A 15129-nucleotide genomic window follows, 5' to 3' on the forward strand; every position below is an offset into this window, starting at 1 on the left:
CCAGTTTACAAGAAAAACGAACGTGCGGACCAACGTGATCCTATTCAACGCTTAATGAACCGTCTGGTTCGTTGCTTTTTTAGGGGGGTTTAGTTCATTGTTGGTATCGGCAGGGGCGGAGCTCTGTAGGGGCTAAATCGGGCCATGGCCCGCCCAGGAATTTAACAAAAAATATTTTACCTATATGTCGTCTTAGCCCAGCCCACGAACAGACACAGAATCACCATCCTCTCGTCTCACGCACGAACATGCACACGGGGCATTTCCTATTTAGCGCTGCAGGCGCCCGTTATAGGGCATTTCGCAAACGGGCGCCTGCAGCCGCTGCGACCTGGGCCGGCCCATGCATATCTTCTTCTTTTCTGTTTAAAAGTTCAAAAAATGTGCGCCGGGGAAGTTCGAACTAGGCATTTCCCATTTTGGCGCTGCAGGCGCCCGTTTGTGTGCATTTAGCAAACTGGCGCCTGCCCAGGAATTTAACAAAAAATATTTTACCTATATGTCGTCTTAGCCCAGCCCATGAACAGACACAGAATCACCATCCTCTCGTCTCACGCACGAACATGCACACGGGGCATTTCCTATTTAGCACTGCAGGCGCCCGTTATAGGGCATTTCGCAAACGGGCGCCTGCAGCCGCTGCGACCTGGGCCGGCCCATGCATATCTTCTTCTTTTCTGTTTAAAAGTTCAAAAAATGTGCGCCGCGGAAGTTCGAACTAGGCATTTCCTATTTAGCGCTGCAGGCGCCCGTTTGTGTGCATTTCGCAAACTGGCGCCTGCAGCGCTCCGTGATGGGCCGGCCCATCTAGGGGTGCCTAGGGCATTTCGCAAACGGGCGCCTGCAGCCGCTGCGACCTGGGCCGGCCCATGCATATCTTCTTCTTTTCTGTTTAAAAGTTCAAAAAATGTGCGCCGCGGAAGTTCGAACTAGGCATTTCCTATTTAGCGCTGCAGGCGCCCGTTTGTGTGCATTTCGCAAACTGGCGCCTGCAGCGCTCCGTGATGGGCCGGCCCATCTAGGGGTGCCTGTGGTTTTTTTCTTCTATGTTTTTAGAACGCAAAAATTTATGCAGCAGGTTGCGAATCGAACTTGGGACCTCGCTCGTCGCTACATCCTTTCGTTACCACCTCACCACGCAGCTGATCCTGAACAGTTATAACGTTTCCTCTCCTTTACTCTCTCTTGTTTCCTTTTTTCCTTTTTCCTTTTTTCTCTTTTGTTTTCTGTTTTTTCCTTTTTGTACGACCAGGTTCCCCTTGCATCCCTTTGAATTCGATGAACTTTTTTTCATATTCGATGAACTTTTTTGAAATTCTATGAACTTTTTCAAATTGGATGAACCTTTTTTCAAATTTCATGAACTTGTTTTCAAAATCAACGAGCTTTTTCTCAAAATCGATGAACTTTTTTTCAATTTTGATGAACTTTTTCCAAAGTGATGAACTTTTTTCAATTTTTGATGAACTCTTTTCAAAATCAACGAACTTTTTTCAAAATCAGTGAACTGTTTTTTCAAATTTGATGAAATTTTTTATTCAAAATCGATGAACTTTTTTAAGTTGGTGAACTTTTTGTTCAAAATCGGTGAACTATTTTCAAAATTGATGAACTCTTTTCGAAATTCCATGAACTTTATCCTAATTTTTGTGAACTTTTTAAAAATTTGTGAAGTTCTCTCAAATTCATGATTTTTTTCAGTTTGTACGAACCTTTTAAATTTTATGAACTTTCTTTGAAATTCACGTTTTTTATATTGTGCATTCATTTTTATTTTTTTATTTCATTTCATCATAAAATAATAAGCATAATAGGCTGTGTATATAGTAATGTTATTGGCCCTCCAAATGAACAGTGTAGGGAGGTCGGCCTTGTGGTTGTGTTCGAATGTTACCGCACAGGCGACCAGATATCGAATCCCTGTTCTACCTTGCTTTTTTGCATTTTTTGCGATCCAACAACCTACCTAGCTGTGCCTCGCTGCGTTTCCTGGGCCGGCCCAGTTCGTGTCCGTGCAGGCGCCAGCGGCGCGAATCGGCGCTGTATAGGAGCTCCCTTCGAACTAACACAGCTACCAGGCATCTTCTTCTTTTCTGTTTAGAAGTTCAAAAAATGTGCGTCGCGGAAGTTCGAACTCACGATCAGTTGCAGCGACCCCAACACAGCTACCACTTGGCCATCGAACAACCACTGTTTCGTAACTGGCTTTTTTTTGTTTTTATTTGTATCTTCAATCGCGGGAATCCCTTGGTTTTGGGAAGCGTCAAAAAACTTCCCAAGCCGGTTATTTCACGGTTCATTGGTCATTTCCGGGGCGGTTGTTATCCGGGTATTCTTATTTTTTTTCATTTTTTAAATCTGTGTTCTTTTTTCCTTTGAATCTGTTCCTTCTGTATTTTTGAATGGACTTTTTTTCAAATGCAATGAACTTTTTTGATAATGATGCACTTTTTTAAAAAAAATCGATGATTTCTTTCCAAATTTGACGAACCTTTTTTCCAAATCCAGTCAACTTTTTCCATTGTGAACATTTCAAAAATCCATGAACTGTTTTTCAATTTTTGTGAAATTTTCTAAAAAAATCATGAACTTGTTTTTCAAACTTGATGAACTTTCTTCGAAAATTCATGAGCTTTTTTCAATCTCAATGAACTTTTTTTCAAGTTTGTGAACTTTTCTAGAAAATTGATGAGCTTTTCTTGAAAATCCATGAACTTTTTTTAAATTTCGATGAACTTTTTAAAATTTGTTGAACTTTTTGTTTAAAAATTGATGAACTTTTTTCAAGTTTGTGAACTTTTCTTGAAAATTGATGAACTAATTTTGAAATCCATGAACTTTTTTCAATTTCGATGAACTTTTTTCAAATTTCGATGAACATATTCAAAATCGATGAACTTTTGTTTGAAAATTGATGAACGTTTTTCAAGTTTGTGAACTTTTCTTGAAAATCAATGAACTTTGTTCGAAATGTATGAACCTATTCAAATTCACGATTTTTGTTTGTCAAATAATTCAAAAAATAGTAATTGGTACAGTTTTGCCCAATAAAATAGCACTGCAACACTGTTATTACATAATTTGCGCTGTTACCTATCACTAGTCGTAAGTAGTCCGAGTGGTTAGCAGAACTCGTTTGTTAGTGAAACCGCACATGTTCGAAATCTGTCCAGAGCATTAATTTCTAAATTCAGTTGTACTTCTTACAAAGAATTTTCCTTTCAAACAACTAAATTATTGGAAGCCAGATCCAAATTCTTAAAGATTTCAATCAGCAGGTTTCTGTGACTTATGGAGATTTTTCCATTGTTAAGAAAGTTCGTTCCATATTTTGTTCAAGCATATTTCATTTCATACATATTCGGAAAGAAATTTGCAGTTCGAATTGTATTGTCGAAAGGTAGAAGAAACATCAGAACGGACAAACAGCAGAACGAAGAAACAGTCGAAAGAAACAGTATAAGCGCTCAACTACTTGGGCCAGCGAAGAAACAACCCAGCAACGACGCCCTACATGCGCCACTTAAGGTAACCGGCGCAGAAGGCGCCAACTAGGAGCTCCCTGCACACACATCCCCCAATTCCCCATCCTCTCAGCATGTAGCCGCCGTTGACATGGAGCACGGAACGCGACGCCCGCTGTCTCGGGGAGCAACCGCCGGAGACGCTCGCGCCCCACGGGATCTCGCCTAGCCCTCACCGCCTCGCCCTTGCCCTGCCCCCTCGCGCGGTCGGGCCACCCAGTCGCCCACTGTCTCATGATTCGCAAAGCTAACACCGCGGCGACGCCTGCCGGGATCTTGCAGCTGTTCTCCTCCAACTCCCTCCTGCCCAGTCCCCGATTCTGCCCCTGCCGCATCACACTTCACACACAACACCAACCAGCAGGGCCACACTAGTCTGATTTTGTTTAGTTTCATACATTCAGTGATCAGGTCTGCTACTGCTAGTGATAACTAATAGCCTGATCTTATGCAAATTGCAACATAGGTAATCATGGGCAAGGAAAATTGGACTCGGAGAAGAATTGACCTAGTGTTTAAAAGGAAAAGAGATGATATAACTGAACTTGAGGAAGACCATGCATTGCCCTTGCTTGAATTGGAACAGCAACAACCTGAACAACAACATAACATAGATGGACGAGTTCAAACAAGTGAACCTGAACAACAACATAACCAAGGTCTAAGCACTTTTCTATTAGTTAACTTAATAGTGTGTCATGGTTGAACTGTACTTTGGTACATATATGCATATTGCTAGATCAATATTGTGACCTGGGTGCTTGCAATATGTCCTTATGATTCAGAATTTGAAAAAAAAATATGCTCTTCTTTAGTCTGGCCCGCCCAACTTTTTCGATCAAGCTCCGCCACTGGGTATCGCATTGGGTCGACCCATGTAACGTCACAGTTAGCTTTGGTTCGGGTTTTTTTTCCCCTACGATTTGCATTTTCGGGTTTTCTACTGGTTTCTGTTCAGTTTTATCCTTTCTTATTTTTTGAACATTTTCAAATACATAAACTTCTATTAAATACATGAGCATTTTTAAAATTCATGAACATTTTACAAACACGAGCATTTTTCAGTTTTGTGAACTTTTCTTAAATCCGTAAACTATTTTTGAACTCGCGAACTTTCTTCAAATTCGTGAATGTTTCCAAATTTGCATTTTTTTAGAAAAATCACGAACCTTTCTCAAATCCTTGAGCTTTTTAAACCCATGAGCTTTTTTCAAATTGACGAACTTTTCTCAGTTTCATGAACCTTTTTCAAATCTGTGACATTTTTTCAATCCACAATTTTTTTTCAAACCCACATTTTTTTCAAATTCATGAATTATTTTCAAGTTTGCGTTTTTTTCTAGATCAACCGTTTTAAAAGTCAACGGTCAAACAATCAATGGTTGATCGGAAACCGTTAATGAGCGAATCAAGTCATAAGTGACCGAAGGAACCAAGCCACGAGCCGAGCGAGTGAAGGAAGTGGCGAGCGCCCAACACGTTGGGCCAGCCCGAGTACATAGCTTCATGAGCATGAACGGGCGGCGGAAGCGCCGATTAGAAGGACTCCGTGAACCGATGAAGGACGCCATTGACTGACAAACCACGTACAAACAGCTCGGGCCGGATGTTTGCGGACGATTTGGGGTCCGCTTTAGAGATGCCCTTATGAGGGGAACATGGAAAATTGGTGGTGCGTGCTTCTTTTTTGTGTAGCATCAATATCAGTAATAACGAGGAACAGAGTATCCTGAGTGAGTCGCCATTTTTTTTTTTTGGAGACAAGAGTGAGTCGCCAGTGTGGCAATGGAGTTGTGACGGACCTTGACATGCTTGTGTGGGCTGGAACGGCCTTCCCAAAACCCAAGGAAAAAAGTACTTCCTCTTTTATAAGACGTTTCAGACTGCTTGCTTTGTACTGTTTTGAACAGCGTCTAAACGTCTAAAACATCTTATAAAAATGAACAGAGGTAGTATCAGCCAAGTTACTCACGTAAATGTCTCTCCGCGGTCGCCGGAAGGCCGTGCGTGCAACTGGTGCGGCAGCCAGCAGCTTTGCATATGTGGAGAGGTACGACGATGTATCCTTCCGTTGTCACGTCGTCAGTTGCTGGATCGAATGGTGGAGCGCCGAACAGAACGAGGTACTCTATGCCACACAGCGGGTGCATGCTGGCCGGCCGGACGCACGTTGATCACCTACGCAGCATGCATAAAGACCACACATCTCAGCCCGTGGGAGACGGAATCAATCGAAGGACTGGCCGTGTCGGCGCGCCCGCGCGCGATGTGATCGCTGATCGCTTCCGGTGGGCGACCAGGAGAGCATCGCGGCTTTGGGTGGCAGCGGCAGCGGCAGCGAGGGGCGCGGACGGAGGGAGGCATCCACGTCGCGCCGTACGCACGCGCGCGCGCGCGCGCACCTGCACGTCACATGGCATCGGCCGGTCGCGTTTGCCAAAGCCGACCCCGGCGCGCGCGGGACAGCTACGCCAGGTAATTGATTTCTAGTGTTAGCAGTACTCGTAATCCCGATCAGACCAGAGGTGCGACGTTAGCAAAGCCACTGTACAGAAGCAAGACATGTCATGCCATCAAGAACAACATCGTACACCGCTCAAGGAAATAATCCACGGCATATTTTATTTTACTTTTAAAACGAGCCAAAAGGTTTGTCAATTTCATTACAAGTTTAGAATATGAACCACAAAGCGGTGAAAGGTATGACTCTTCTTCTGGCATTGAACTAGACAGATGTTTTGCTCCTGCGGCCGCCCATAATGGAGCTTTCCCTTGTAATCTTGACAGTAACCCTGGCGTTGCTTGCGCTCGTTCAGAAGTTCCGAACTTTCCACGAGATTAGCATCGTCGAAGAGGCGAGCGCCTTTCCAGCAAAGATGAGCCACATCATATGCAACTGACTATGGCATATGTCCAAGAATCGGATCCGCGTATACACTGGGAATCTTGGATGCATATGCATACAGATGTAGTACGTGCATATGTATAGGAGCACCGTCGTCACGAACCACTTGACTAAACTGATCGATCACCCGTCCGGCCGCCCCACGCGCCGGCGCCGCCCGCGAATCCTCCCCTCCCCTTCCTCGCATCGCATCTCCCTCCCCTTTACAACCGCGCGCGCTCACCTGCGACCACACAGGCCCGCCTCTGCTCGTCGCTGTCCGCCGCGTACCGGCGTACGCGCACACGATCGATCGACCACGCCATCGGCCGTCGTCTCCATCGGGGAGCAAAGGGGCCGGGTCGCCGGCTGGGCAAATCGCGCTGTAGCTCTCACGCGCTGCTCGCCACACACGGGATCGCCGCGCTCCCGGGATTAGCTGGCCGTAGAGTCGCTGGCCTCGACGTTAACGGACGGAGGATGCGCAGCCACTCGCGTCGCAGTTTCGTCGTCGATCCCCATTATAATCCTCCAGTGCACCACAGTGTCTCTGCAGCATGTAACGTGCTTCATGTGCCTTTATTTTATTTTATTTTATTTATTGAGCTGTGTGCCTTTTTTATTTGGAAGTTGGAACCATAATCATTCAACCATGCGACTCTATATCCAACCATAAATTATCATTTTTGCCAAAAGAATCAGATGCATTATAAAGGTTCATCAAAAGCACAAAGCATCTCAAACATCATAAAGATCACGCCCAAAATTCTATGGCCACCGAAGGGCTATTACTGCCGCCAGAACCAGATGTTGTCACGGCTCCTCATCGGAGCCGACTTGATCTTGTCAATGAGCATAAATATTCAACAAAAGACTGGAAACTCAATAAACTCACAAAATAATTTACGAACAACAAAATTGATAATTGTAACAGTTTTATTAGATGTTCGTAATTTTTAGTAGAATTGACATTTTCAAGTAACATTTATGGGGGATTCCTAATTTTTCATCTAAATGGCTTAAAACCGGTGTTAGATGAAAATCCTCATTCGTTTTATGTTCATTGTTTTGCCCATCAACTTTAATTAGTGGTTGTGGTTGTTGTGCAGGGTATCCTTGTTGTTAGTGATTTCTTTGGATATGCAAATATGATTGCAACCATGGTTAGTATATTTTATAACTCACTGAATATTCAACAAATAATGACTTGTATTTTACAATGATCTCTTGCTGACTTGTACTTTACAATGCTTTGATTTGTAGGCCAGTGCTTCTTGTAAAAGAAAAGATGCATTACTACAGAAACATCATGACAATATTGTCTGGCAATTAGAAAATGGGGAGATTCTTAAAGGAAGAGGCAAGCATCAAGAGACAACCTTAGCTATTTCTCGTGGAAGAGTGCCCATCAAGAGACCTGGTGATAAGCAATGGGGATCTCACTATAGGACATTGATTCGGCTCCATCAAATGTGGAATTCGGTGATTCAAGTGCTACATGCTATTTCTCGTGAAGGGAATGATGCAGATGATAGAGGCAACACATCAGGTTTGATGAAATCTATGGAGGTCTTTGAATTTGTTCTCATCTTACATTTGATGCTTAAAGTGTTTGGTTCGACTGATGTCTTGTGATGTCTACTGCGCAATTTTATTCTTGTAGACTCGTATCGGGCCTCCAAGCGCAGAGTTTTGTAGGACAGTAGCAATTTTCCCTCAAGTGGATGACCTAAGGTTTATCAATCCGCGGGAGGCGTAGGATGAAGGTGGTCTCTCTCAAACAACCCTGCAATCAAATACAAGAAATCTCTTGTGTCCCCCACACCTAATACAATAGCAAATTGTATAGGTGCATTAGTTCGGTGAAGAGACGATGATAAAAGTGTAATAAGGTAAAAATATATGTTTACAATCTGAATAAATAAAAAGAGCAAGGTAGCAAATAGCAAACGGGCATAAAAACGGTATTGCAATGCTTGAAAATGAGGCCTAGGGTCTGTACCTTCGCTAGTGCAATCTCTCAATAGTGCTAATATAATTGGATCATATAACCATCCCTCAAAGTGCAACGAAGAATCACTCCAAAGTTCCTATCTAGCGGAGAACATAAGAAGAAACCGTTTGTAGGGGACGAAACCACCTCGAAGCTATTCTTTCCGATCGATCTATTCAAGAGTTCGTACTAAAATAACACCAAATAATTTCAGATTCATAATACTCAACCCAACACAAAGAACCTCAAGGAGTGCCCCAAGATTTCTACCAGAGAAACAAAAGATAAGAACGTGCATCAACCCCTATGCATAGATTACCCCAGTGTCACCGCGGGAATTCAAGAGTTGAATGCCAAAACACATATCAAGTGAATCAATATAATACCCCATTGTCACCATGGGTATTCATATGCAAGACATATATCAAGTGCTCTCAAATCCATAAAAGTACTCAATCCGATAAAACAAAATCTCAAACGGAAAACTCAATTCATCACAACAAGATAGAGAGGGAGAAATACCATATGATTCGACTATATTAACAAAGCCCGCGATACATCAAGATCGTGACATCTCAAGAACATGAGAGAGAGAGAGAGAGATTAAACACATAGCTACTGGTACAAACCCTCAGCCCCGAGGGTGGACTACTCCCTCCTCATCATGGCGGTCGCCGGGATGATGAAGATGGCCACCGGTGATAATTTCCCCCTCCGGCAGGGTGCCGGAACGGGGTCTAGATTGGTTTTTCGTCGCTACAGAGGCTTGCGGCGGTGGAACTTCTGATCTAGGTTAACCCCGAGAGCTTTCGAAATATTTGGAAATTTATAGGGTAAGGAGGGGGTGCGGGAGGCCACCGAGGTGGGCACAACCCACCTGGGCGCGCCTGGGCCCCCAGGTGCGCCCCGGTGTGTTGTGCCCCCTCGGGGCACCCCCCAGGTGCTTCTCTGGCCCACTGGTGATCTTCTGGTCCATAAAAAATCCACAAAAAGTTTCACGATGTTTGGACTCTGTTTGATATCGATTTCCTGCGATGTAAAAAAGAAGCAAAAAACAACAACTAATAATGGGCACTGGGTTAATAGGTTAGTCCCAAAAAATGATATAAAGTTGCTATAAAATGATTGTAAAACATACAAGAATGATAATAAAACAACATGAATACTTCATAAATTATAGATACGTTGGAGACGTATCAACTTGTCACAAGCATTGCAACAAAAGGATCAGAAGATAGTAAGTGCAATGAACATGATTGTGTTTGTGAAAAGTTTATTGCAGCAGCTGAGGGATGACAGATGGGAGTGTTGGGGAACGTAGTAATTTCAGAAAAAATTCCTACGCACACGCAAGATCATGGTGATGCATAACAACGAGAGGGGAGAGTGTAATCTACGTACCCTCGTAGACCGACAGCGGAAGCGTTATGACAACGCGGTTGATGTAGTCGTACGTCTTCACGGCCCGACCGATCAAGCACCGAAACTACGGCACCTCCGAGTTCTAGCACACGTTCAGCTCGATGACAATCCCCGGACTCCAATCCAGCAAAATGTCGGGGAAGAGTTCCGTCAGCACGACGGCGTGATGACGATCTTGATGTTCTACTGTCGCAGGGCTTCGCCTAAGCACCACTACAATATTATCGAGGACTATGGTGGAGGGGGGCACCGCACACGGCTAAGAGAACGATCTTGAAGATCAACTTGTGTCTCTAGAGGTGCCCCCCTGCCCCCGTATATAAAGGAGCAAGGGGGGAGGCCGGCCGGCCCTAGGGCGCGCCAAGGAGGAGGAGTCCTCCTCCTAGTAGGAGTAGGACTCCCCTCTTTCCTACTCCTACTAGGAGGGGGAAAGGAAGGGGGAGAGGGAGAAGGAAAGGGAGGCGCCGCCCCCCTCTCCTAGTCCAATTCGGACCAGAGGGGGAGGGGGCGCACGGCCCACTCTGGCCGCCCCTCTCTTTCTCTCTCTCCACTAGGGCTCATAAGGCCCATTACTTCTCCCTGGGGGGTTCCGGTGACCCTCCGGCACTCCGGTTTTCTCCGAAATCACACGGAACACTTCCGGTGTCCGAATATAGCCGTCTAATGTATCAATCTTTATGTCTCGGTCATTTTGAGACTCCTCGTCATGTCCGTGATCACATCCGGGACTCTGAACAAACTTCGGTACATCAAAATATATAAACTCATAATAAAACTGTCATCGTAACGTTAAGCGTGCGGACCCTACGGGTTCGAGAACAATGTAGACATGACCGAGACATGTCTCCGGTCAATAACCAATAGCGGAACCTGGATGCTCATATTGGCTCCCACATATTCTACGAAGATCTTTTATCGGTCAGACCGCATAACAACATACTTTGTTCCCTTTGTCATCGGTATGTTACTTGCCCGAGATTCGATCGTCGGTATCTCAATACCTAGTTCAATCTCGTTACCGAAAAGTCTCTTTACTCGTTTCATAATACATCATCTCGCAACTAACTCATTAGTTGCAATGCTTGCAAGGATTATGTGATGTGCATTACCGAGAGGGCCCAGAGATACCTCTCCGACAATCGGAGTGACAAATCCTAATCTCGAAATACGCCAACCCAACATGTACCTTTGGAGACACCTGTAGAGCTCCTATATAATCACCCAGTTACGTTGTGACATTTGGTAGCACACAAAGTGTTCCTCCGGCAAACGGGAGTTGCATAATCTCATAGTCATAGGAACGTGTATAAGTCATGAAGAAAGCAATAGCAACATACTAAACGATCGGGTGCTAAGCTAATGGAATGGGTCATGTCAATCACATCATTCTCCTAATGATGTGATCCCGTTAATCAAATGACAACACATGTCTATGGTTAGGAAACATAACCATCTTTAATTAACGAGCTAGTCAAGTAGAGGCACACTAGTGACGTTTTAGTTTGTCTATGTATTCACACAAGTATTATGTTTCCGGTTAATACAATTCTAGCATGAATAATGAACATTTATCATGATATAAGGAAATAAATAATAACTTTATTATTGCCTCTAGGGCATATTTCCTTCAGTCTCCCACTTGCACTAGAGTCAATAATCTAGATTATACAGTAATGATTCTAACACCCATGGAGCTTTGGTGCTGATCATGTTTTGCTCGTGGAAGAGGCTTAGTCAACGGGTCTGCTACATTCAGATCCGTATGTATCTTGCAAATCTCTATGTCCCACCTGGACTAGATCCCGGATGGAATTGAAGCGTCTCTTGATTAGCTTGGTTCTCTTGTGAAATCTGGATTCCTTTGCCAAGGCAATTGCACCAGTATTGTCACAAAAGATTTTCATTGGACCCGATGCACTAGGTATGACACCTAGATCGGATATGAACTCCTTCATCCAGACTCCTTCGTTTGCTGCTTCCAAAGCAGCTATGTACTCCGCTTCACATGTAGATCTCGCCACAATGCTTTGTTTAGAACTGCACCAACTGACAGCTCCACCGTTTAATGTAAACACGTATCCAGTTTGCGATTTAGAATCGTCCGGATCAGTGTCAAAGCTTGCATCAACGTAACCATTTACGATGAGCTCTTTGTCACCTCCATATACGAGAAACATATCCTTAGTCCTTTTCAGGTATTTCAGGATGTTCTTGACCGCTGTCCAGTGATCCACTCCTGGATTACTTTGGTACCTCCCTGCTAGACTTATAGCAAGACACACATCAGGTCTGGTACACAACATTGCATACATGATTGAGCCTATGGCTGAAGCATAGGGAACATCTTTGATTTTCTCTCTTTCTTCTGCAGTGGTCGGGCATTGAGTCTTACTCAATTTCACACCTTGTAACACAGGCAAGAATCCTTTCTTTGCTTGATCCATTTTGAACTTCTTCAAAACTTTGTCAAGGTATGTGCTTTGTGAAAGTCCAATTAAGCGTCTTGATCTATCTCTATAGATCTTAATGCCCAATATGTAAGAAGCTTCACCGAGGTCTTTCATTGAAAAACTCTTATTCAAGTATCCCTTTATGCTATCCAGAAATTCTATATCATTTTCGATTAGTAATATGTCATCCACATATAATATAAAAAATGCTACAGAGCTCCCACTCACTTTCTTGTAAATACAGGCTTCTCCAAAAGTCTGTACAAACCCAAATGCTTTGATCACATTATCAAAGCGTTTATTCCAACTCCGAGAGGCTTGCACCAGTCCATAAATGGATCGCTGGAGCTTGCACACTTTGTTAGCTCCCTTTGGGTCGACAAAACCTTCCGACTGCATCATATACAACTCTTCTTCCAGAAATCCATTCAGGAATGCAGTTTTGACATCCATCTGCCAAATTTCATAATCATAAAATGCGGCAATTGCTAACATGATTCGGACAGACTTAAGCATTGCTACGGGTGAGAAGGTCTCATCATAGTCAATCCCTTGAACTTGTCGAAAACCTTTTGCGACAAGTCGAGCTTTGTAGACAGTAACATTACCGTCAGCATCAGTCTTCTTCTTGAAGATCCATCTATTCTCAATTGCTTGCTGTCGGTGTCAAAACCGGTGGATCTTGGGTAGGGGGTCCCGAACTGTGCGTCTAGGCCGGATGGTAACAGGAGGCAAGGAACACGATGTTTTACCTAGGTTCGGGCCCTCTTGATGGAGGTAAAACCCTACGTCATGCTTGATTAATATTGATGATATGGGTATTACAAGAGTAGATCTACCACGAGATCAAGGAGGCTAAACCCTAGAAGCTAGCCTATGGTATGATTGTTGTATGATGAAGTTGTCCTACGGACTAAAACCCTCCGGTTTATATAGACACCGGAGAGGGTTAGGGTTACACAAAGTCGGTTACAATGGTAGGAGATCTTGAATATCCGCATCGCCAAGCTTGCCTTCCACGCCAAGGAAAGTCCCATCCGGACACGGGACGAAGTCTTCAATCTTGTATCTTCATAGTCCTGGAGTCCGGCTGAAGGTATAGTCCGCCTACCCGAACACCCCCTAATCCAGGACTCCCTCAGTAGCCCCTGAACCAGGCTTCAATGATGACGAGTCCGGCGCGTAGATTGTCTTCGGCATTGCAAGGCGGGTTCCTCCTCCAAATTCTTCATAAAAGTTTGTAAACACCAAGAGTAGTGTTCGGCTCTGCAAAATAAGTTTCCACGTATTGCCACAGAGAGAATAATATTAACACAAATCTAATCTGCTGACGTATTCCGCAGCGTGACATCACACTACGGCCAAGCCTTTATTCGAATCTTTTTCACTTTTCCACCTCAGCGTGTTTTGCGAGGCGGTTTCCTTGGCACGTCTTGTCAAAGCAGAGATCGTGTCCCCTTTATTTACAGGATTCTCATCAATACGGACGTGGGTAACCCAACCGCGCCATTTATCACATCGCTTGAGAGGCAAGCGAGTTTTACTAGGCTGGTGGGGACGCATAGTCGCATCCGCCCATATAAGGGGATAAGGATCCACCTTCTTACCTACGCCTTCTTCCTCCTTTGCCCATCCATCTTCTACGCACCCGAGCTCCAGCGCCCAAGCCCGCACTTCCTACCTCAACCTTCTCCAACAATGTCCGGAGCGGGAGGCAAGTGGATGGTCTCCTCCATCACGGAGGGCCATGTCAAAAGGTTAAGGAAGGCCGGATACCTGTCCAAAGACATCGCGCACCGGCTTCCTGAGGAGGGGCAACTTCTCCCCACCCCAAGGCCCCATGAGAGGGTAGTATTTCTTCCCCACTTCCTCCGCGGACTGGGTTTTCCACTCCACCCATTTTTCCGCGGGCTCATGTTCTACTATGGCCTAGATTTCCACGATCTAGCCCCGAACTTCATCCTCAATATCTCGGCGTTTATCGTCGTGTGCGAGGCTTTCCCCTGCATCCGCCCCCATTTTGGCCTCTGGCTCAAGACCTTCAACGTCAAGCCAAAGGTGGTGCGCGGCAACCAAGCGGAGTGCGGAGGTGCCATGGCGGGCAAAATAGCCAACATCCTATGGCTCGAGGGCTCCTTTGTGGAGACCTTGAAGGGATGGCAGTCAGGATGGTTTTACATCACCGAGCCACGCGATCCGGAGTGGATCGCAGCCCCTGAATTCCGATCCGGACCCCCTACGTGGCTCACGTCCTGGAAGGAGACGAGCTTGTCGTGGGGCGACGAACAAGAGGTGACCGGATTGCAAAAATGCATCCAGTCCCTGGTGAACAAGCAGCTCAAGCTTGTCAACGTAGTCCAGGTCATGCTCGTCCGCCGGATCCTTCCGTGTCAAGAACGGGACTTCAATTTGTGGGAGTTCAACCCGGCGCAACACCGAACTCTGAGCAGGCTCTTCGACACGACATACGAAGATGTCTGGAAGGGGTTAACCAAAGGCGCCGAGGCTCCCACATCCGCCTCCGAAGACCGTGGATTTAGCTCACAGCGTCCTGCTGGCGAGGTAAAATATTTTCATCTTTTACAGGATGTTAAGTTTCCTTCATAGTTTGACTCTATGCGGGATCTAAACTCGCTCACCTTTGACAGGATTGGCAGGCGAAGTCCGGACTGATTAACTGTCCGGCTCCCTTGCCCGAAGACCCAGCCCCTGCTCTCCTAGTGAAGCTGCTGGTTCCGGCACCTTATGTGGTGCCGGAGAAGAAGGCCAAGAAGAAGAAGGCCACGGGGACTCGAAAGAGTTCCCGACATATGGTGGTGTCGGACTCGTTGTTCGACGAGTCCGAGACGCACTCCT

This window comes from Triticum aestivum, chromosome 1A, assembly GCF_018294505.1.
Source record: "Triticum aestivum cultivar Chinese Spring chromosome 1A, IWGSC CS RefSeq v2.1, whole genome shotgun sequence".
Classification (NCBI taxonomy): Eukaryota; Viridiplantae; Streptophyta; class Magnoliopsida; order Poales; family Poaceae; genus Triticum; species Triticum aestivum.